Consider the following 24,280-nt stretch of genomic DNA (forward strand, 5'->3'; position numbering starts at 1 on the left):
ACTCTCCATATCAAGGAGCCAAGCAGTATATCAATTCAAGTTTGTGCTAAACCATCACTGCTGTAACACTCACCTCCAAGACAGTCCCACTACTGACATACTACACAAGCATGACTCTCAAAGGCAAAATATATGAAAACAGAGCATGCTTTTAAAGCTACCTGGATGGATGCAAACGGTAGTGCTTTTTTATGAGATGTCTTTAACAGCTACATACTGTCAATATCCTTTTTAAGTTCCCAGATGACAAAAAAAAATTCAAAATTCCACACCTCTGCTTTGCTGACTGCAAGTTTCCCTTAAAACACATTTACCTGTGTTCTAAGGAAATGAAAGTTGCTTCAAAAGATGCAGGTCACCCCTCTTACCTAAGACAGTGAAGTGAGGGTCCAGAGGGAAAGCCACCCATTTAGTTCCACTCAGCTGAACAACTGCAGCTTCTCCTAATTCTTCAGCACTCTGTAAAACATGGGTAAAGAACCATGCAGGATGGTAATGGAAAGAGTATTGGTAAAGACTGACTTCCACTCCCTTCCTCCATTCAGCAGTTTGCATAATACAGGGAAGCAGGCTCAACCTATTAAAAGCAAGAACTAGTTAATACTTCCTTTAAGAGGTTAATTTATGAGTATTTGTGAGACAGAACAGTATGGCGATATGTAATTCAATGTAATTTTGCAACCAGTAAGTTGTCAATGAGTTTTGTCAATCCAAGCCACAAAAAGATGGAACTATTCAAACCCAGCAATTTACAGTGTTATTCAGTCATGTGCTACATTGTCAAGCATGGATCCTGGATCTCCTTTGTGAGTTGTCTTTTTTATATATTCTCCTATGAGGTTGTTTTCCTGAAGAAATGCCTCACCAGCTGGTATAGCTACTGAAGTGCTGCTTTTTTACAAAATATTACCTTTACACTCTGTTTGCTGACTTTCTGCTAACCAACAGGATGCATTACACATTACTAGACATACAAACCAGCTTTTTTCTAAACTTATATTTATGAGCAATACAGCCTTATGAGACTGTCAGGCACTGTGTAGATACAAGAAGTTAATGCAGTAAATGTTACAGTCAAAGTGCTTAAGGTGACAAAAGTAACTTCAAGCATGCAACTTGCTCACTGCTGCTGTTTCTGGGACCTATTTAGCAACACTTATTCTCCTAAGAGAGGGGGAGCAGTAATTAAAAAAAAACCAACACAACAAAACACATCCTATTCTATATTATTTGTTACAGACCCTGAGAGCAAAGATATCTCTACTCTTCTTCAATATACCAAATCAAAATATGATTAATGACAGAAAACCTTTCAACACTGCTGCTTTCTGAAGCTCATAGCTACCTCAAATATACTGGGTACTTCAGAAAAAGCATAAAACATATCTCCTGAGTTTAAAAATCAGTATCAATTCACTAACCCAAACAAAGCAAAGACTCTTAGTACCAGAAGCAAAGACTGACACTGGAAACATGACATATGCCTACATACTTTAGAAATTGTTTCCTTTTGTTCCTCAATTGCATGTTCTATTTTTATGAATTAGTGGCTTTTATTTTCCAGTGTGTGAATACACTACTGTGGAGAGGGAGAAAGAAGTTTCCTGCTGTTAAACAAAAAAAAGATTAATTCTCTCTGGACATTCACTAAGTAAACAAACTAAAATTAGCAGAGTTCAAACAAACAAACAAAGTTCTTGCTATGTGGGAAAGACTAGGATGATGCATATTTACAAAAATGTAAACACCAAATTTGTTCTGTGTCATATCATGTTCTACACTAATTATTGTTTATACAAAATGTTATATGCTTAAACATGTTCATAGTTAAACACATTAATGGCTATTAAAACGTGACTCTAAGACATTTCCCCCTGCCCTGTATTTGGCTAAATAGAAGCTGTGAACTCACAAAGAACTAGTATAAAACACATCAACAAAACACAAATTCATGGTATTATATTGGCCTATATGTGTCATTTCACATTTCCGGAACAGGTTTTTTCCTACTAACAAAACCAGAAATTAAATGAAAAGAAAGAACTGAACTTGTTTTATGTTCTGAAGTTAGTAAGATCACGGACAATCTCAAAATGCTCTAACAAGCTGAGAGCATCCCTAGGTGTATTTAGCAGACACAGTGTCAACTTCTATTCACAAAAGAATCATAATTTGCATACGTCTTTAAGCAGCAGCAGTAATTAAAAGAAATTAGAAGTTTTGTTTGCTATTTAAAAAAAAAGGATCAAACTCACACAGTGTTAAGGTTCTGGAAAGGATCTAGACATATTTAGACTTTAAAACACTGCTGTAAAAAAAGTTAAACACTTCTGCTTTTCAAGCCTGCCTTTCCTTTAGTCACTAAAAAAAAAAAAGAGAGTTGCATAATCATAAAAAATCCCAAACAAATCAGAGCACTTATTTTGCCATGTAGCTTGGTGCTTTTATTTCTAAATTCCTGGGTCATACAATGATATTCAGGATATTCCACTAGAAAGAGAGAGCAAACAACTCTGGTAAAGAAAAAAAGGACTTGTATTTCCAGTATGGAAAATGTTACATTAAATAGGAAACAGTAGTATGGAAGTTATCCATAAAAGAGAGATGAACTATCTGTAATATTGCAGACAGATAATTTCTATTAATGATATTTTTCGGCCCTGTAGCCCTAAGCAGCAGCCTGGCTTTTCTTCCAAGGTTTGTCTGTATTGACCTCACAGAACATTACTGTTATGAAGACAAGTCATAAGCACTGCAAATTGCATCTGTTTTACAAGACAATATTTGAGGAAAGCTACTGAATATGCATAGCTATTTCAAAATGCACATATTCTGTATTCAACAGAATCATTAAACTCTGAGTTTTCAGAGTATTCTCAATCTCTTTTTAAAAAAATTACCTTCAACTGTTTCCAAGATGAAAGGACACAACTATTCAGTGCACTATTCAAATTAAACAGTATGTGAGAACTGTAAAACCCATTTCCTAGCAGTTTTCATTCTTACCAGAGGTACCTCTCACCACCACATTATTCTCCCAGTCATAGATGTCAGTTAAAGCCCAGATTCTCCCTTACCAGGCAATCTCTCTAACTGGATGCTATGTGCATGAAACTAGGAACTTAATCTTATCTCCTAGGCCCCTCCTTTTCAAACCAGTCAACAACAAAAAAGGTAAGCTGACAACACAATCACACAGGTCTTAGCTCATTAGGAGATGTAAGCTAATATCAGGTATGATTTCCCACTGAGGAGCTTTTTGGTAGACGTGCAACAGAGACAGTAAAACTAATCTGACAAGCTTATTCTCATGGAGTCTCAGGTTTGCAGCCTTCAACTTGAGGTAGGGAAGTTTCCACACAGACAGACCATCTCTTAAGTGAGGTGTTAAAACATAGGCTTTGTTCCAGAATCAGAACACCACTTGTACAGGACATATCAACAAGTATTTCAATTAACTGGGGAGGAAAAAAGAAAAGTCTAACTAGAAGCCTGTATGTTACACATTCTAGGCACTTTGAAGAGTTGTGGAACACGTGTTATTTCCTGAACAGTAGCAACTTCTGAATGACCACAGGACATAATCTTAGCTGATTTAAAAACAGACTTTGAACACTCCATAGAACTCTTTAAAAGAAACACTGCGGGTATGCTTAAAACTATAACCCAAAAAGTCCTGCAGTCGAGACTGACAGATCACGCTTAGCAAAGCAGCCTGTCCACAAGTTAGCAAATCCAGCTCTTCAGATTGGGCAGAACGTAACACGAGCAAGTGAACACCCCTACTTTGTTAAGCAGGCCTTGCACGCTAGTTATGCACCTTCACAGTACTTCACACACCTGTACCTCCCCGACTGCCGCAGCTGCCCATGCCGAAGGCATTGTAGTACCCCTTGCCCAGACTAGACCCGAGTAGCGGGCACCGCCGCTGCCTCACTCGGCCGAGCCGGGAAACTGAGGGAGGGGCAGGCTGGGTTCACCCAAGGTCGCTCAGTAAGCCCAGTCTCCCGAGGGGCGGGCTGAAGTCCGGAGTCACCCGCCCGCCAGGCCCTCCCGCTTCTGGGGAGGGACGGGGCAGCCCTGAACCCATGTGCCCCACGGGAAAGAGGGAGAGGGCCACTGACCCCACGCACCCCCACCGCCGGCGCCTCCTGCCCGCCTTCCCCAACCCGGGTGTAGAATCTCTTCGGTAAAGAGAAGCGGGCAGGGCCGCTTTGCGGCTCTCTCCCCTTCAGGCCGGCGTGAGACGGTCGCCATCCTCCTTCCCGGCCCAACCCCGGGCCGGGCGCTGCGCAGCGCCTACCGACCTGGGCGCCGCGGCCTGCTGCTCCCGGTCACTCCCGCCGCCCGGGCTCATGCGGGGGACGCGCTGCGCTAGGGGCCGTGCCACAGGCGAGGAGGCGTCGTCGTCGCCGCCGCTGCTGGTGGTGGTGGTGGTGAAGCCGCCGTGGCCCTGGGGCGGATAAGACCGGACTGCGGCCTGGTGGGGCGGAGAAGGGAGAAGGGAACGGCCTGGCAAAGCCAGCAGCGCGGTGCGCAGGGGCGGCAAGGCGGGCCGGGCCCGCGGGTGCGCCTCCTCTCGCGGACTCAGTCGCTCTCAGCCCGAGCCCCGCGCCACCATCTTGGGAACAACGCGGATATCGGCGCGGCGCAAGCTCGGAGGACTCACGGCGGGCGGGGGGTAGAGGGGGAAGCAGGAAGGAGGACTCACTGCGTCCCGGCGTGCAACGCGCGCGGGGGGGTAGGCGGTCGAAGCGCTTGCGCCACGCTACCCACCACGCAAAACCATAGAGATCACGGGCCGCTGCCTCCCCGCCTTTTTCACTCACGGCGCCAAGCGGAAGAAAGCCGAAGCAGCACTTGCGTGCCGGAATGGTTGAGGCGAGAGCCGCCATATTGGAAGAGGGCAATGGAGTTGCTGAAGTGGGGCCTCCCTCCCTAAGAAGCAGCGGTTAGCCCGGTGCACGGGGCGGGTACGTGACGAGTGGGGCGGAGCTCGGAGTAGCGCATGCGTTTGCGCAAGCCCTGGGGGGTTACCTGGGCGGGGTGGGGGACGGCGGAGGTGTGTGGTCAGGCGAGGGTGGGTGAGTGTGCTGAGACGTGTGTGCGCTTTGAGAGGCGCAGGCATGCCGGCATACACACCCGCGAGCATACACATAAACACACAGAAGGAGACATGTCCACGTGCGTGCATGTATCATAGAATCACAGAATGGTTTGGGTTGGATCGTCTAGTTCCAATGTCCCGTGACGGACAGGGACATCTTCCACTAGACCAGGTTTCTCAAAGCCCCGCCCAGCCTGTCCTTGAAAACGTTCAGCGAGGAGGCAGCTACAAATTACTGGGGAAACCTGTTCTGGTGTCTCTTACAGGGAAGAACTTCCTTACAGCGAATCTAAGTGTACCCCATATCCTATCACTGCGCTCTTATTAGTAGGCTCCCCATTAACTACTGGAGGCTGCTATTGAAGCTCTTCTGGGAGTCCTCTCCAGGCTGAAGAACCCCAAGTCTCAGGCTGTCCTTACAGGGGAGGTGCTCCAGTCCTCTCATGATCTTCATGGCTTTCTTCTGAACATGCTCCAGCTGGTCCACGTCATTCTTGTGCTGGGGACCCCAGAACTGTACACAGATGGGGTCTCACATGAGCAGAGCAGGGTAGAAGAATCACCTCCCTTGACCTGCTGCTGGCCACGCTTCTTTTTATGTGACCTAGGATTTGGTTTGCATTATAGGCTGTAGTCCACATTGACAGGTCATATGTAGATTTTAGTCCCCCAGAGTAATTTTCCGCTGCCCTGCTCTCAATCCACTCATTGCCCAGTATGCATGTGCCTACCTTACACGCGTAGGCATGTTGATGCAGACTGCGCACACCAGCATATGTGTCTACACACACACCCCTTTGCACAGGCACGCACTTATGCACCCTGTTCATGCAGGTGCCCAGCTGCAGGCAGGCAAGCACGCAGCCATGGAGGCACACACACAGCCCAGGGGAGGTAGCACAGCAAGAGACCATGGCTGCTGCAGGTAAGAAGAGAGTCACCATGACCTTCTTGCCCCTCAGTGAGGTCCCCACCAAGCCCTGACACTGTGAAGCCCGGCTGCACTGTCTGGCCTGTCTGGCAGGCCCCATGGCAGCATGCCCAGGCTTTATCAAGTTTAATCTGGGCAGAGTGCCAGGGTCAGCTGGTGGGAGGGAATGCAGGGAGGGGAATAGCTGGTGACCTCTGAAGGGGAGCCTGCACTGGTGCCGTATGTTGCTGATGATGCCAGCTGAGGCACATGAGGATAGGCAGCACCTGGACTCGTCATCCCAGCCTTGCTGGGCTAGACAATGCCCAGCCTTGCCACCCAGCCATGTCAGGCTCCTCATGAGACAGAGAAGAGGATGGGGCTGGCTGGCTCAGGTTGAGGGTCAGGAGGGCCTTGCCATCATAACCTTCAGGAGCAGACAGGTAGGCAGAGGACCACCACAGTGTAAATTTAGGCCACCAAGAGCCTGGTGTTATTCAGACTCCAAACCTTGGGAGGGTCACAAAGCAGCAGGGCCCTAAGGGTATGCAAGAAATTCTCTGGTATTGCATAGCCATGCCTGAAGCCTGGCTTGCTTGTCTGCCCCTACAAATATTTTTTTTGTTGCCTCATGGGTCATTGTATTGCTTTCTTTCCCCTACCTACACCCAAATTTATGAATTGCAAGTAAGCTTTCAGGGAGATTTTAAAAACGCAAGTGAAATTTGCCTTTTAGCAGGTCAATGTTGAGAGCAAATTGATAAAATTATTTCAAAATTGGACAATGCATGCAAAATTTCTGTTTTGGTGGATTTTATGGTTTTTTAGGCATTAAATATGTGGCACTGAAAGCATACAAGGGAAGGAGAAAATGTAAGTAGAAAGAAGAAATGGAAACTGATCTGAATATTTTTTAAATTATCCCTTAATAAAGGAAATTAAATAAAAGTGGTTCTACCCTGGCAAAAAATATACTTTTTTTTTGGTGTTATTTGTTATAAGGTGTAATCCAGAACCTTAAGAAGTTCTTAAATATTAGAAAAAACTATTAATAAATGGAAATTCTCAAAGCATGATACTGAAGCCGAGTGTTTGTTCTGACTGAGGAAACATGTTTAAGATCTTTAAGAAGACATGGGTACATTAGACTCTCTAGCACGATTTTGGAAGACCTAACATGTATGTTGCAGGGTAATAGCTGGTAAGACCATTGGGCTTAAACTACATTGTTAGAAATCATCACACAGTTCTGATGCTCAGAAAGAAGATGGTAGGCACATGTGTAATGGAATATTAAGACTGAATGAAGTACTCTTTTACTTCTGTGTGATCTGAAAGTAGGGTGCATTGCTGTGCTCAGGTGGTCATCAGTATTCATCTAAAAATAATTGCTGATGTGAACACAGTCTCCTGCATCTGGAGGCTCTTTCCCACACAGTAGCAAAACTTGCCAACTTTTATGAACTTTCCTGTTATCTCTGAAATAATAACATTGAGAAAACTGTATCTGGAAGATAGTCTCTCTTGCTACTTTTCCCTTACTCTGTTGGAGAGCCGACATGGCCAATCATTATCTCCTACTTGGCTAATAAAGATGCTATGAGGAAGCATGCCACAGGCTAAAGTCCAAGTAAGCAATATCTTCTGCCCTTCCTTTGCCTACAAATCCAGTCTTCCCTCATCACAGAGATGCTCTGTGCCATTCAGGTATAACTTGTTTTTGGTAAATCCATGGTGTGAAATGTTCCCATGTACCTCCTTGCTCTTACTGAGCCTGGAAAGAACCTCCCAAAGTTTCAGATGAAACTGATCACCCATAAGTACTCCAGATCATCTTTGCCTCTTGCCCTCAGAGGCCTCCACAAACACCACAATCATTCAGGTATGAAAGAGAGTGGTGTCACAAGGGTATTGTCCACTTCTCAGCGTGCTTGGTTGCTTCCCATCTGCTCCCATGAGTTTACATATGCCCAGTTTAAGTAATCTGTAAATTTATCGCCCTTTTCTGTGAGCAGCATCTTTCTCACCCAAGCTTTGCTGCTGCCCATAGCAATCTGGCATCGCCAAGACCACACCTTGCCCTTAGTGATGTCACTGAAATAGTCTCTTTTCCATGTCCTTTGCCATTAGGTGTTCTGCTCCATTAAGCAGTAATGCCATGATTTCCTTAGTCCTCCTTTTGCTGCTAATGTACCTAATAAAGACGCTATTATTGTCCTTCACATCCCTCACCAGTTTAAACTCCAGCCTAGCTTTGACCTTCACAATTTTATTCCTGTGTACTTAAATGATGGTCCTAAAGCCCCTCCTAGAATATATCTCGGTCAATAGTTGCATGGAAGCTGACTTGATAACTTTTATCAGTACATTTGCTCATCTTCTCTTATGCTTATAGCAGAAAGGACCAGGACTGCTCAAAATACCCAAGATAGGAACACTCTGGATTTATACAGTAATAGCCTTTTTTTAGTCCTCTTTAAAAAAATTTTTTTTTTTTTTTTTTTTTTTTTTCCCCAAATAGAGCCAACACTTGGTTTGGAGTTGGGACTTTTGACCCTTGTAGACCATCAAGTCCATCTCTTTTTCCCACAGAACTATCAGTTTCAATTCTGAGATCTTGTCCTTAGTAATGGGCAGCTCATGGCCCATCACTGCTCTGAAGTAATATTGCTTGGACATCTCACAGGATTTCCTCTGAATAACCAGTGGGATTGAGAGGAAGAGGCAGATGGTAGCAGATGGAGGAAGTGTGTAGGACAGACCCAAATAATGTAGGTGCTGGCATTTATGTATTGTACTGGCTGCATGCAGAGATGTGGGAAGGAGTCTGAATAGGACAGGTATGAAAAGACTCAGTCTTTTATTTTGAAGAGGTATGGGACAAACCACACTGTCTCTGCACATGCAAAGAATGATATGGTAGGGGATATACCAATAGCAAATTGCTCTATCACAGTAGTGCATGGATGACTGAGCTGCATGGTGGATTTCACTTTGATTTTGCTAGGAATAAGTTGCTATTTTGGAGGAACCAGGAAATCACTTTTAATTTTTATATGATATGCTTGCAAATTTTTCTTACTCTGAAGTAGGTTGATTAGCATTATATTTACTGTGGCTGTTGGTGTGACTAGGTTGTTTCTGTTGCAAAGGGGATAACTGTACTTTCCTGCCTCATTTAAGAATGTTACACATTCTGAAGTGCTCAGTTATTAGAGTACAGAAATGCTTCTGCTGCCTTGAGTGCTTTCAGCTACTCTGCATTGGTACAGCCAGCTGCTGGAAAGCAACTGGATCTGCCCCTCTGAGCAGACTGAATTTGGAGAAATCTGATTGGAATTCCTAGTGTAAAAGCCACCACTCCCTCTCTGCTTCCTCACTAATCCCTCTTGTGACTCTAGTGCCTGGGTGTGTACTGCAGCTGAGAACAAGTGGTCAGACCATATTTCGCAGCAGTCTCCTCCACAGAACAGGCTCCAATTGCGTGACTGAAAGTAATGCTCGGTAGAGAAGATAAAAGTCAAAAACTATAGCTAATAAACTGGTTGCTAAATAGAAGCCTTGTAGAAAATCTCGTTATCTGAGCATTTGGAAACGAGTGTCTTTTTTATCTGCTGAAGGGGAACAAATGAAAATTGCCTCATGCGCAAGTTGTATGAAATAGGCATCAGTTTCCAGCGGGAGGAAAAGGACATTAAAAATAGAATCCTGAGCCTCATTCACCATTTACTTATGATGCTGCAGAGATGCCATCATGAGCCAAGACTGCTGCATATTAATTTCAGAGATGTTGATGTCTCACTTCAGAGCTTTGTAGAAAATAGTTTCCTCTGGAGATGTCTTTGTAAATAACATGGAACACTATGTGTGTCCTGTTCTCATTTCATGTGAAAACCCCAATGCAGATGACCTGATAATAACTTTTTTTTGGTGTTGATTCCAAATAATTATGTGAGTGAAAATTAGACTGAAGTTCTGTGGGTTTAACCCACAGATAATAGCATCTCTTTGTGAACAATCTACCTTAGTTAATCCTCTTAGAATGAGTACATTGAAGTGTTATGAATCTTGGGGAGCCAAGCCAAATACTTTGATTTGCTTATAGCTGAAGCCTTTATGCTTCCCTTTGCAGATAAAAAGATAAGGAAGGGGGAAGGATCATCAGCCATATAATGAAATACTGAAGTTCAGAGTTAGAACTTAGTTTGAGCAATTGGGAAATAAAAAATCCCTCTAGTGACTGAATGATGATGATGGTCTGTGGTGGTCTGCCCTCTCATCTATTACTCTCTTTTTCCCTGGTAGAGATTTGGAGGTGGAGATAACACTCTTGACTTAGAACTCCTCAGTTTTGACACAGACAGGGGTACTTGAGCTCTTAAGTCAGTCTATAGCAGGCTGCAAGTCTGTTGGCCTAGTACAGTGTAATCCTTTTCTTAAGCAGGTGCTGATGCTGAGACAGTATGGTGGAAGCTGCATGGCTGCATGGCTTGGCTTTATGATAAGCAAGCAAGATTCTTTGAACTTGAGCCCTGAATATAGGAAATGGCAGGTCACAACTGAAGTGTGTGTTGCTTTTAACCTTCTCTCATTCCTGTCATGATGGTGAGGAGTTAACCAATTTAAAGTGGTTAGTAATGTGCCCTCTCCATCCCCTTCTGGCCACTCTACCCTTTGCTGCTTGTGATAAACATGACCCTTCTTGTGCTGAGAGCTGTGGTAAGACTTCTAGTGGAGTGTCAGATATGAATGAAACAAGTGCAAATAGGAAAACAGGCACTTCAGTTTTTAAAGTCCTCCAGAGATGGCACAAATACGATTTTCCTCACCTCCCATATGTATTTATACAGGTGAGCTTTTCTACCAGTGTTGTTTTTTAATGTCTGGAATGAGTCTTTGCTTTTGTTATTGGATTGGTGTGTAGGAATAGCAAGGAGAGTGTTTAAACTCTACCAAATTAGAAGTTAATTTTTACTCACAGGACAGAAACATTAGTTTGAAAAATACAGAAGCAAAATGCAAGCATTGGAAAAGTCTGTTTCACAGAATCATGCATCCAGGTGGGTTTTGAATATCTCCAGAGAGGGAGACTCCACAACTCCCCTGGGCACCCTGTTCCAGTGTTCTGTCCCCTTCACAGTAAATTTTTTTTCCTCATGTTTCCACGGAACTTCCTATGCCTCAATTTCCACCCATTGCCCCTTGTCCTGTCATTGGGCATCACTGAGAAGAGCCTGGCTCCATCCACTTGGCACTCACCCTTTACATATCTATAAACATGAATGAGGTCACCCCTTAGTCTCCTCTTCTGCAAGCTAAGGAGCCCCAGCTCCCTCAGTCTCCCCTTGTAAGGAAGATGTTCTACTCCCTTAATCATTTTTGTGGCTGTGCGCTGGAGTCTTTTCAAGTAGTTCCCTGTGCTTCTTGAACTGAGTGACCCAGAAATGGACACAATATTCCAGATGCAGCCTCACCAGGGCAGAGTAGAGGGGAAGGAGAACCTCCCTGATTAAACTCAACATTCATGTTTTTCCAATAACCTGAATTCTCACTCAAGAATGAAAAGATAATGAATGGACTGTGAACATGGCATCAAGAGTGGTTTTCAGTATTTCATCCTAGGATCTGAGCTACTTACCTTCAGTTCTTAGATTAAACTTCTCTGTAGGCATTTCTGAAGGTCTGCACATGCTTCTGAGTCCTGAAAAGCATATTTTTTTTCCACTTTCCCCACATGGTCTCTTGGTTAAGGTGTGATGTGGAGATTCATGTTATCTTAAAGTAGTTCACACTTCTGGCTCAAAGATTGATGTTGATCGAGTGAGGGTGTTTTGGTTCCCCACTGCAAGACAAGGGAGAGTTCCTGCTGGCTGGTTATCCAAAAAGCAGAGGGGAATGGACGCAGGTTCCTCTCAAAAGACACAAAGTAAAACCTCCTTGCCTCCCCTCACCTTCCCCGCTGCTCTTGGAAAACAGGTATGGGGCACTGGAGATCAAGGGTGAGGTGATCCTGATGCCGGAGGACACACCATCTGGGGTTTTCCCTTAGGCTAAACAACCTAAGGTTAAACAGCCTAAGGCAAAGCAGCCTAAGGTTAAGCAGCCTTCCCCTGGCATCAGGACCTGCTCCCTCAAAAAAAAAAGAGAAGGGTAATTGTTATTGGTGATTCCCTCCTGAGGGGAACAGAGGGCCCCATATGTCGGCCAGACCCATCTCATAGGGAACTTTGTTGTCTCCCAGGAGCCCAAGTTAGAGATGTTACCAGAAGGCTGCCTAGCCTGGTGCAGCCCTCTGACTGCTATCCCTTACTAGTTATGCAGTTAGGGAATGATGATGTTGCAACCAGAACTCCCAGGGCTATCAAAAATGACTTCAGGGCCCTGGGAGACCTGGTTGAGAGGTCAGGTGCACAAATAATTTTTTCATCAATACCCTTAGTTGCAGGAGGGAATACCATAAGAAACAGGTCAGCAGCTGAAGTCAACAAGTGGCTTAGAGGCTGGTGCAGTCAAAATAATTTTGGGTTTTTGGATCTTGGGGAACTTTCTACTGCACCAGGTCAGCTGGCAACAGATGGAGTACATCTGTCCCAGAGGAGGGGAAAGGTCACAGTATACAAGAATGGCCTGTCCCCCAAAGGTAAAAAGATTCTGGGAAGGGAATTGGCAGGTCTCATTGATAGGGCTTTAAACTGGTTTCGAAGGGGGAAGGGGCTGAAACTAGTCCCCTCAGGCAGGGGTCTGGGGGTGATAAGCTAGAGCCAGAGGTGAAACCAGCAGCCCAGCTGAAGTGCATGTACACTAATGCACGAAGCATGGGTAACAAACAAGAGGAGCTGGAAGCCTTGCTGCAGCAGGAAAGTTATGATGTAGTTGCCATCACAGAGACGTGGTGGGATGACTCACATGATTGGAGTGCTGCAATTGATGGCTACAGGCTCTTCAAGAGAGACAGGCAAGGGAGAAGGGGTGGAGGGGTGGCCCTGTACATCAGGGAGGCACTAGATGCCATTGAGATGGAGATTAGGGACGATCGGGTTGAGTGCTTGTGGGTGAGAATTAGAGGGAAGACCAGCAGGGCAGACATCCTGGTTGGAGTCTGTTATAGACCACCCAACCAGGAGGAAGATGTTGAAGAGCCATTCTGTAGGCAGCTTAGGGCTGTCTCAGGATCGCCTGACCTTGTTCTCATGGGCGACTTCAACCTGCCTGACATCTGCTGGGATCTCAACACAGCAGAGAGGAGACAGTCTAGGAGGTTCTTAGAGTGCATGGAGGACAGCCTAGCAGGGGTAAGGCTATGCTTGACCTCCTCTTCACCACTAGGGAAGGGCTGGTGGGTGATGTGGTGGTTGGAGGGTGTTTAGGGGCCAGTGACCATGAGATAATTGAATTTTCAGTATTCGGTCAAGCTAAGAGGGGAAGCAAAAAGACCTCCACTCTGGACTTCCGGAGGGCAGACTTCAGGTTACTCAAGGAACCAACTCAGAGGGTTCCTAGGGATAAAGTCCTTAAAAATAAAGGGGTCCAGGAGAGCTGGACTTGCTTCAAGAAAAAACTCTTGAAGGTGCAGGAACAGGCTGTGCCAATGTGCCAGAAGATGAGCCGCTGGGGCAGATGGCCAGCCTGGATGGGTGATGAACTTTTAATGGAACTAAGGGAAAAAAAGAGGGTGTGTATCATCTTTGGAAGAAAGGTGAGGCAACCCACTGAATGTTTAGGGATGTTGCTAGATCATGTAGGAAGAAAATTAGAGAGGCAAAAGCACACTTGGAGCTTAAACTGGCCTCTGCTGTGAAGGACAACAAAAAGTCCTTCTATAAATACATTAATAGCAAGAGGAAGGGCAAAGACAACCTCCACTCCTTGGTGGACATGGAGGGAAACATTGTATCAAAGGATGAGGAAAAGGCAGAAATACTTAACACCTTCTTTGCCTCAATTTTTACTAGCAGGACAGAATATCTTCCAGACAGGTGGCCTGCAGAGCTGGCAGAAGGAGCCAGGGAGCTGCACAGTTTCCCTATGTTCCATGAGAAGGTGGTTGGAGCTCTCCTCAGCCGCTTGGATCTCCACAAGTCCATGGGACCAGATGGGATCCATCCTAGGGTGCTGAGAGAGCTGGCAGATGAGCTGGCCAGGCCGCTCTCCATCATTTTTCAGCAGTTCTGGCTCACTGGAGAGGTCCCAGATGACTGGAAGCTGGCCAATGTGGTGCCCATCCACAAGAAGGGCCTGTTGGATGAACCAGGGAATTATAGGCCTGTCAGCCTGACCTCAGTGCCAGGCAAGATTATGGAACAGGTCATCTTGAGTGCAATCACACAGCACTTACAGGATAGCCAAGGGCTCAGGCCCAGCCAACATGGATTTAGGAAGGGCAGGTCCTGCCTGACCAACCTCATCTGTTTCCATGATCAGGTGAGTCACCTAGTGGATGTGGGGAAGGCTGTGGATGTAGTCTACCTGGACTTCAGCAAGGCCTTTGACACCATCCCCCACAGCAAACTCCTGGCCTAGCTGTCAGCCCGTGGCTTGGACAGCAGCACTCTGTGCTGAGTTAGGAACTGGCTGGAGGGCTGAGCCCAGAGAGTGGTGGTGAATGGTGCCCCATCCAGCTGGCAGCCAGTCACTAGTGGTGTCCCCCAGGGACCAGTGCTGGGCCCCATGCTCTTTAGCACCCCCTCAGGTGGCTCAGTTGGTAGCGCATCAGACCGTTAATGGGAATGTTGTGAGTTCAAGCCTGCAGTGGGCAGTAGTGTCCTCCCTACTCTAGTCATGAGGTCTGTAGTGACAGGTTGGACTCGATGATCTTTGAGGTCTCTTCCAACCTTAGGAATACTGAAATCTTTATTGATGATCTGGATGAGGGCATTGAGTCCATCATCAGTAAATTTGCGGACAACACCAAGCTGGGGGCAGATGTTGACCTGCTGGAGAGCAGAGAGGCTCTGCAGAGGGACCTTGACAGGCTGGACAGATGGGCAGAATCTAACGGCACGAGCTTTAACACATCCAAGTGCCAGGTTCTGCACATTGGCCACAACAACCCCATGCAGTGCTACAGACTGGGGTCAGAGTGGCTGGAGAGTGGCCAGGCAGAGAGGGACCTGGGGGTACTGGTCGATGGTAGGCTGAACATGAGCCTGCAGTGTTCCCAGGTGGCCAGGAGTGCCAATGGCATCCTGGCCTGCATCAGGAACAGTGTGGCCAGCAGGAGCAGGGAGGTCATTCTCCCCCTGTAGGCTGCACTGGTTAGGCCACACCTCGAGTACTGTGTCCAGTTCTGGGCCCCTCAGTTTAGGAAGGATGTTGACTTGCTGGAACGTGTTGGTGAGGGGTTTGGAACACAAGCCCTATGAGGAGAGACTGAGGGAGCTGGGGTTGCTTAGCCTGGAGAAGAGGAGTCTCAGGGGTGACCTTCTTGCTCTCTACAACTACCTGAAGGGAGGTTGTAGACAGGCGGATGTTGGTCTCTTCTCCCAGGCAGCTTGTACCAGAACAAGAGGACACTGTCTCAAGCTGCACCAGGGGAGGTTTAGGTTAGATGTTGGGAAGAAGTTCTATACAGAGAGAATGATTGCCCATTGGAATGGGCTGCCCGGGGAGGTGGTGGATTCACCATCATTGGAGCTGGTCATGAGGAGACTTGATGGGGTGCTTGGTTGCATGGTTTAGTTGTTTAGGTGGGTTGGATTGGTTGATGGGTTGGACGTGATGATCTTGAAGGTCTCTTCCAACCTGGTCTGGTCTGGTTCAGTTCTATTCTATTCTATTCTATTCTATTCTATTCTATTCTATTCTATTCTATTCTATTCTATTCTATTCTATTCTATTCTATTCCATTCCATTCCATTCCATTCCATTCCATTCCATTCTATTCTATTCTATTCTATTCTATTCTATTCTATTCTATTCTATTCTATTCTATTCTATTCTATTCTATTCTATTCTATTCTATTCTATTCTCCTGAAGTGAGCCTGTGCAGAAAGAGCCTTGTTTCCCTGAATATTTTGCCCAGCACAGCAGCTTCTGGAAAGTAATAGATTGAAAAGAGAAGCAGATAATTTGCACCCCTTCATCTCTGAGACTTGTGTACCATCTTTCTCCCAGCCTTGCATTTTCTTTGTCCAGTCATCCTGAGGGAGCAGAGTATAGACATTTCTGTTCTTCCTGTTGGGAGTGCAATGCTTGTGCTATGCTGCAGGCCTCCATGTTATTTCCTTTGATCATCTCTGCAAATGAACTGGAAATGCTCTTTTTATCCCAGCCATTCTTCATTCCTTTCAGATTTGTGCCATGAGGATGCCCGCACTACAGGGATTTTCAACCAATTTTTTTCTCCCTCTTTTGCTCGGTGCTGTGCTTTATCATGCAGTTTTCTACAGTTACAGCCTGGCCCTGGTTCCTGACACGGTGTCTGGTTTCAGAGAGAAGTCTCCAGTGGTTGCTGTAGTTGTGAAAGATGCTTATGAGCAATGCTTTTGTTTACTCAGAGATTTCATGGGGACATCTTGGTATGTTCTGTAGCAAGCAGTGCAGCTGAGATTGCCTTACATCCTATAGCTATGCAGGCTTGAGTTAACTATTGTTTTGGTTGTAAAAGATAAGCCTAACTGACAGCTGACCACATGTCCACCTTATTTTTCCAAGATATATATAGAAGTGTGACTTGCTGAGCAGAGCAAAACGACTTTGTGCACTTAATGTGACATGCTTAATAATGCTTGGAAGAGTGCAGGCATCTGCATTTATCAAGCTGCCATGGCTAAAAAGAAAATCTGACAAGCAATCCAGCACAAACACAGCACATATTTTTCTAAAACAAGGGACTGCATGATGCCAAATTGCTTTAGAGACAAGACATTCTATTTTTCCAAGAGAAACTTGTGTCATGCCAGAAACTCACTTTACTCTTGGGTTATACCACAGAGTGACAAATTCAATTTATTTTTCTTTTTCTTTTTTTCTTTCTTTGGCATTTTAATGTCATAATTATTTTCCTATTTAAACAGATCATTCCTTGAATATAAACTATGGTTTAGGTATTAGCACTGATGTGACCCATTGGTGAAAGCAGGTCCAGCTAGCTATCCATATTTGTTCCAGTCAATAAATTATTTTTAAAATGTCATCAAGACATGACTGAAAAGTTGAAGGCTCAAGTAATTAGCATGCAGTGTGTGGGTTTCCACACCCAGTATTTTCATACAAGTGCATTAGTGATAATGCTGTCTACAGAGATTTTAATTTGAAAAGGAGGGTGCTCCCTAGGGATGACTCCTTGAAAATGAAGCCTCATTTAGCTTAGGAAGAAAAAAAACCCAAAACATCAGCCACGGGTCCAACCTCTCTTAGCTCAGGTGCTAGAAGATGTTAGAAGAGAAGCAGCCTGGCTCTCCTCTTTTCCTCATCAGCAATACTGTACCAATTTTACTGTAGCTCTTGCTGCTGCAGAGACAGCTGTACCAGGTTCAACCTTCTGTAGTTGTTGGGACCTACCCTGCAGTATGTCTTTGTGTGAAAGGTAGAATATACAAGTCACATAATTTCATCAATATATGATGCTTGGATGGCTGTGTCTTGCGGGAAGGCACAGAAAAAAGAGGGGAAGTGGGAAGAAGAATGAGAGTTTCAGCTGCCTCACATACTGTGTCCCAGTGGGTTGCCTGGTTTTAGTATTAGGTGGAAATTTATTTCTTGTGGTTTGCGCCTTGGTCCCTGCTTTACTTAGAGGGAGTTTCAGAGGAGGGGGCAGATGGACAAGGATTTGGAAGGTATTGACAGTTGAAGAGCATGGCTGAGGAGAAGAGATAAAAAATGTTGATTTATTACCAAAGTCGGGGTGAATTGTGTTTGAACCCACAGCCTGTAAGTATTATAGCTTGTTTGTCTACTGAGACAACTGCTATCTCCAGTACTGACCTCACCACAGAAGCGTCAGCTTGAGAGACACCATACAGATGTCTGGATACGATTTTATGCTTGGGGTCCTGCTAGAGCATTTTGCTGTCTGCATCTGACCCATGTGCCTACATTGGCTCTCTGTGGAAACTACTATGTAGTATCCATCCCAGCCCCATGTCATACCTCTTACTCCAGAGCTGAAGTATATTCTGGACTGGTAATACCTATATTACAGAAGAGATCATCTAGGCCATTATTTACCCTGAAAATATGTGTTTTGTCTGGAAAAGCACTGAACATCTATCTCATACACATCAACCCACCACTGCCAAAACACAGATTTACAGTAAGGGGTCCCTACATTTGTGTTTTTGCTTTCACAGGTTTGCTTTCTTAATTTTACATTTTGTAATATTAGGAAGTAATAGTTTATGTCTGGCATGCTGAAGAAATACAGGTATTTTCACTGAGAAAGTGAAATCCTTTGTGGCACAGGAAAATCCAGTTGAAATACATGGTTTTGCCTCATTAAGTACTGAAAGGTTTGGCCCTTGGGATGGAAATAGACCTGGGAATTTTATGAAGGTGCTTCAGAGCTCCTTTTTCCTGTTGCTTTTTTCTTTCTATATGATGACTGGAGCTGTCTGGATGCAGAACTCATTTGGACTAAAAATAAGTGTATTTCAAAAGAGGGTTTTCATTCTCTGATGTCTGAGAAGGTCTGCTCAGGCATGAAACGGTATATTGGTTTTGGTTCTGATTTTCTAGGCTGATGGGGAATACTGATTTTACTTTACTTGTATGGAAAAGGTCAACCTTGTGAAAAAATTATTGTGTTGCTAAAGACAGGACAAGCTCCTTTGAACTAGTTCCTTTACTAACATAAAATGATAATTTATTACAGGTACCTAATATCTGCCCAGGTGCATTCCTGTGTGATCTAGTATAGGTGATCCTGCTCTGGCAGTGGGATTGGACTAGGTGATCTTTCAAGGTCCCTTCCAGCCCCTAACATTCTGTGATTCTGTGGAAATAAAAACCTGCTACTTCACACTGTTTTAGAGATGTGGAAGAAGAAATATAATGCTCTTCATGTACGTGAGGATCAGATTCAAACTGATACAATAAACGTTAATTGTGACTTCTTATCAGGTTTTCCTTTGAAAGCCTACAGATTCCCTGACAGTCCTGCAATTACAGAGAGAAGTATTAAAAAAATCATCACAAATCAGATGTGATTCTGTGCCCAAGTTTTATTCTGTAACCCTGAAAGGCTGACCTGACACTGCTTTTGCAAAAGGAATCAGCAGATAAATGCCCATACATTTTTTTGTAAGTGACACCTTATTTAAATAGTATCTCACCTGGTATTCTTACTATTCTAGAGAGGATATTGAAAATTGAATTGATCTCATCCTTCTAAATTGATTAAATTTATTAAATTGATAAAATTGATTAAATTGATATCATTATAGACATAAAAGCATTATGAAGTTGGATGAGCACTCACAAGCATAGTTTCAAGGGTAAGACCCTTGCACAATGTAGATTCTGTAACAGCAGACATCACAAAGCAATCTGCCAGTTATTTTGTTTCTTGTTCTTACTGTATGAGCAGGATTGGATGCATGTCTGGTAATTAGGACTTCTTATCTGTAATGACCATAAAGGAGATAAAAAGGTAGAGCAAATTTTAAATTGGTGTGCTGTTGGAGTATAAGTCATAAGAATTTCATCTTTGAGACTCAATCACCAGTCTGATCTTCTGTGTTGGAATGGGAAATTTTCATTCAAAGCACAAATTCCTCTAGCTTGGAATGCACAGCTCAAAATTACTGAGGGGTCTGTCCCTCAAAATGAGGAGAAATATTGTAAGATTAATTATTTAGAATGGGGGTTTATCTTTCATTAAAGTATCTATGCTGATGTTTCTAAGACTGGCACCTTATGCTCCAGAAGCAACATCCTTCTTTTTACATCTTATAATTTTGGTTAATACCATGCTTACAAACACTGTTATGCAATCCACTGTTCAATTAAACAAATGAGCTCCTAAATGTAGCAAGTAGCTCTCCCTGCCTTTTTTATTTATTTACTTCTCCATAAAAAAACTCCTACTGAATCTGAAAGCAAGATTTATGCAATAAACTCTTTGCCCTGCGTACTGTGAATAGTACCCAAATATTGTGGTTTGATTTCTTTGCCAAGAATCCAGGCTTCTCAGAAGCTTTGTTATAAGCCTGTTGGATCCTCAGTTAAGAGTTATGTAGCACACTAAATACAATCATTTATGAACTGAATGAGAGTTGTAGAGTGATTTCTAATGCTATAATGCTTGTATGCTGGAAATAGTCCTTTTATACAGTGTGTAAAGTACTATGAAATAGTACTTTCATACACATAACTGTGTCATACACTTAATTGCTAATTAAGACATAACTAGACAAACCCACTAGCCTTAGCACAAAAAGAAGCCTTCTCTCCATGCTGTGTAAGCTACAGACTAAATGCAAGCCATGTGAATGATAGAATATTCAAACTGCAAAGTCTTTTGCATTACATTTACATTAAACAATATCCTAGGCCAAGTGTTCCGTGACCTACTGTCCTGAAGGGTCAAACCCCAAAACATGCCCTAGCCCAGACAATGGGCTAAGCACCTGTGAGTGTGCTCAACTGGACAGTTCCTGGGGTCCAGATAAACATGCACCACATGTAATTAACTTTCTGACACAGCTGTGAACTCTGTGTGCCCCTGGCCGTGTTTGGGTATGCCAAATCCTATAGGTCCAGTTACCAGGTGTCTCTGTTACCAAAGGGCATTAATTGTGTTGGGGCAGTATTTAAATCAGCAGAGAAGTTAGGTAACTTGCCTTGTTCTCACCCAGACAGCAACAAGAACCAAATGCTTCCAGAATAGCAGCTGAAGAACTTGTCCTAACAGGCAATGACTACACCCAGGCCTTGCACCTGGACTAAGGCAAAAAGAGGAAAGGTCCAAGGGAAATGAATCCCAGGAGAGCCACGGAAAGACTACAGCCCAGTGATGGAGCACACAAGAGAGACCCCTTAGCCCTCTCTGAGCCAAGGGCAACTCAAATTACAGCCACAGCATCTGGGAAGATACTGGACAGAGGAGCAAGTTGTGAGTCCCAGGATAATCTGCCACAGAATCCCATTTGTGGGAAACTGCAGATCACAGAACCTTTATTTCCAATTTGAATTGCTGTATTGGAAATTCTCAGATCTGTGCTTAAATCATTCAACTCTCTTCATATGTGAAATGTAACACTCACAACTGAATAACAGATCCTGTAAACATACTTTGTAAATAAGCTATGGCAGTATCTGAAGATGCCTCCGCCCAAGATATTAAATAGTAGAATATATAAAAACATACATTTTATTACACCTACTTAAGCAAATAATTATCTTGTGTAAGGATATCATGACCTTTCTCGTTTTCAAGTGTTTGTTGCTAGCAATGGCTTGACTAATAAATATTTTGTTTTCCTCAGCTTTTCTGTTTGTGTTTATTTGTATGTGTGTGCCCATGCATGTTGATGCATGGAAAAGCAGGGCAAACGTATGATAAAGACTAACATTTTAAAAAGATTGTTTTGAAGTATTAAAACCTGGCTGTATTGGGGTATCATACACCTCTGACAAAGACAATTTTTATTACTCTCTTGAGGAATTGGTAGGAAACAACAGTGGCTTCTTTTTAATTGAAGAAGTTGCATGGTTTGAATGACTTCACATATTGTCAACAAAAGATGGAGATAAATGGAATAAATTGCTAATTGCTTATATAGAGTCATTTACATCTAAATGAGTGCTCATAAGAATGACCTTACTGATAAGACCCTTATATGTAGATTCTTTATCAGTGGTTACCACTGTGTAGTCTGCTGTTTTACAATTTTTATTTTGTGCCATATGAGGAGAACTAGGTGTTTGAAAAGATGTGTGATATGATTAGCTTTGGGGCTGTGAAAATGTTTTCCAGTCAAGGCAGCATAGATAAACGGGCTGCAGGGAAAGAATCAGAGAGGGATATCTTTGCTCCATGAGTGTGGCAGAAGCTGATTATTGAAACAGAGTTACTCCCTGGAGTTTGTGCCGGATTCTGGTATCTGGAAAGAGTGATGATTACTGTAGGGTTTTCTGTAAAGGACTAAACTTTATCTATAGATAAAACAATTGTAAAGGTACCATATGCACTGCTAGCACAATACTAATTTCTTACCCATGTGGGAAAGTAATAGGAGAGGCTTTGGATAACCTCTGTTGTTCACAGGGAAGGTAGATTTTGCAGATTCAGACTTTTGTTCCATTTTTTTACAAAAAGAGGGATTTTAATGTGGGGAAACCTTGCTGTAGACCAAAATTCTATTTCATCTGTCTTGTGATTTGATTACTGAAACCTGATTTTTCTTACATGAATTCATGAATATGGTTAAAAAGATCATGTATCCTCTCCCTAGCAATGGATGTCATCTCAGGTGTTCATCCTAAACTGGAATTTTGCCTTCCACTGATATTGCAGTAATTTGGATAAAATCAATATGATTATTAATTTTATTATTTTATTCTTTATTTAATCCATCTGTTTACCACTTCCAGATACAATTACACTTAACACAGATACAAACTATGCAGCAAAGTTAACTAAAGTATGTAAGCCACTGTGAACTAAAAGACTAAAATAGCCTTCAAATCTGCTTCTCTTCTCCATAACACTCTGGAAATGATCTGGTTAGACAACTAATTATTCACAAAACATCTCTTTTGTAGTTGGTTAAAGTTGATCTTTGCCAGGGAAAGGGACTCTGAATGGTATGTCCTCTGAGACATGATACATCTCTCTGGGCAACCATGAGGATGATCTGAGCTGTGATACCTGCACCCTGACAGCACATTAGAGAGAGAGTCAGCATGCATTGCTCCTCCCCTACTGACTACTCTAATTTCCACTGGAAGAAAATTTGTAAGAAACTCAAGGAAGAATCTGTGGTGGCCTCCATGTGGACATTGAGGGACTGAGACTTTGGGACACTGAGCAGAAGGCATTGCATTTGCCCTATAGCTCACATGTAGCTTCTTTGGCTGATGAGTGATTGATCTGAGTTAAGCATAGAATAACTGCACCTGGGGAATTTTAGCAAAGGCCGCACCTCCAAGGGAACATTCAAACTTCTTAGCCAACTGGACAGTCAGAAACAGCCCTGGACACTGCTGCTAGCAATCACATCCCTAAACAATGTGGAGTTCATGCAGGAGACTTTACATTTGGCAGTCAAATTTTTGAGGGAATTTAAAATGTAACTCTCATGTCTTCTGTGCTGGCGAACAGATGAGTCATCCTCTCTACAGAGAGTTACCCACTGAACAGGGACTGAATTTTTCTGTGCATTCAGTAGTGACCTAATAATCTTATTGGTGTCATGCAGAACAGGAGCAGGCCAGAGCTAACCATTTATTTCAGCTGTTTAGGTAAATGGTGCAAGTATCACCTTGTAGATGAAACTTGCAGGAAGTCTGATGGCATTGGAGTGGACCTTGTGGAGGGAGATCATAGAGGAGGAGTTTCCTTCTCAGCTCTCCTGGATTTTGTTCTCAAAGATTTAAAACAGGTTTTGCCTGGATAAACTGAGTGGCTTTTCTCAACTCCATCATTTAAGTCTATGGTGCCCAAACTAAATGGCCTTTAACATTAGTCTTTAAATCTTTTAATGTAGTGATTAAACATGACAGGGATTAAGACCCTGTCCAATAGCAGTTCACCTGGGTGTGTTGTTGGTTAAATGCAAAGCACAAAGCCAAATGCTCTTAAGCACCCAAGCATACTGCTCTTTCAAAATGTAGCAAGCCCCATCATGTCTTGTGATTAGGAAGCATTAATGTTTTTTATTGAAGATAGAGCCGAATAAAAAGCTGATGAAAAGAAAGTCTTTCAGAGGAAAACAACAGATTGTGGACAAAAGGTTATAACAGAAGTTGAAGGATTTTATCCTAAGTATTTATTTAAAAAAAAATATAAAAATATATATGTTATGGTTTGGTTATATTTAGGTTTATACCTAGTCTAGTGGAAAAAGAAATTAAATAAATACATAATTTCCTCAAGTATTTAGGTGAGAGATTAAGTTATGCATATAAGGCAAACCAAATAGAGTTTGACATAAACCCCATTATCTAATAAAAACTTTCTTTTGGCTGCCAAGTTGCCTCAAAATCTCCCAGGAAATGTCAGAAAGTACCTGTGCAAGTACCTGTGCAAGCCTTTAATTGTATCAGCACACAGCATATTTGTTCTTGCCAGATTTATGCCTCAGTACATTTTTTGCTCGTC

At 43.4% G+C, this 24,280-nt stretch overlaps 1 protein-coding gene across 5 annotated transcripts in view; it reads right to left on the reverse strand.

The window, feature by feature from the left end:
- UBE3A (ubiquitin protein ligase E3A) overlaps positions 1-4,686 on the reverse strand; it is a 55,830-nt gene extending 51,144 nt beyond the window's left edge. For 3 of the 5 annotated variants that reach the window (XM_068140495.1, XM_068140488.1, XM_068140511.1), the window contains exons 1-2: positions 4,308-4,686; positions 369-459 (exon numbers count right to left, since the gene is read on the reverse strand). The gene's annotated coding sequence lies outside the window, so the exon portion shown is untranslated. The remainder of the gene's footprint in view (positions 1-368; positions 460-4,307) is intronic. The other 2 variants (XM_068140503.1, XM_068140498.1) reach the window with 1 other exon arrangement.
- Positions 4,687-24,280: the final 19,594 nt, after the last annotated feature.

This window comes from Melanerpes formicivorus, unplaced genomic scaffold (genome assembly GCF_026170545.1).
Source record: "Melanerpes formicivorus ecotype bairdi unplaced genomic scaffold, bMelFor1.0.p_v2 SCAF_1, whole genome shotgun sequence".
NCBI classification, from domain to species: domain Eukaryota; kingdom Metazoa; phylum Chordata; class Aves; order Piciformes; family Picidae; genus Melanerpes; species Melanerpes formicivorus.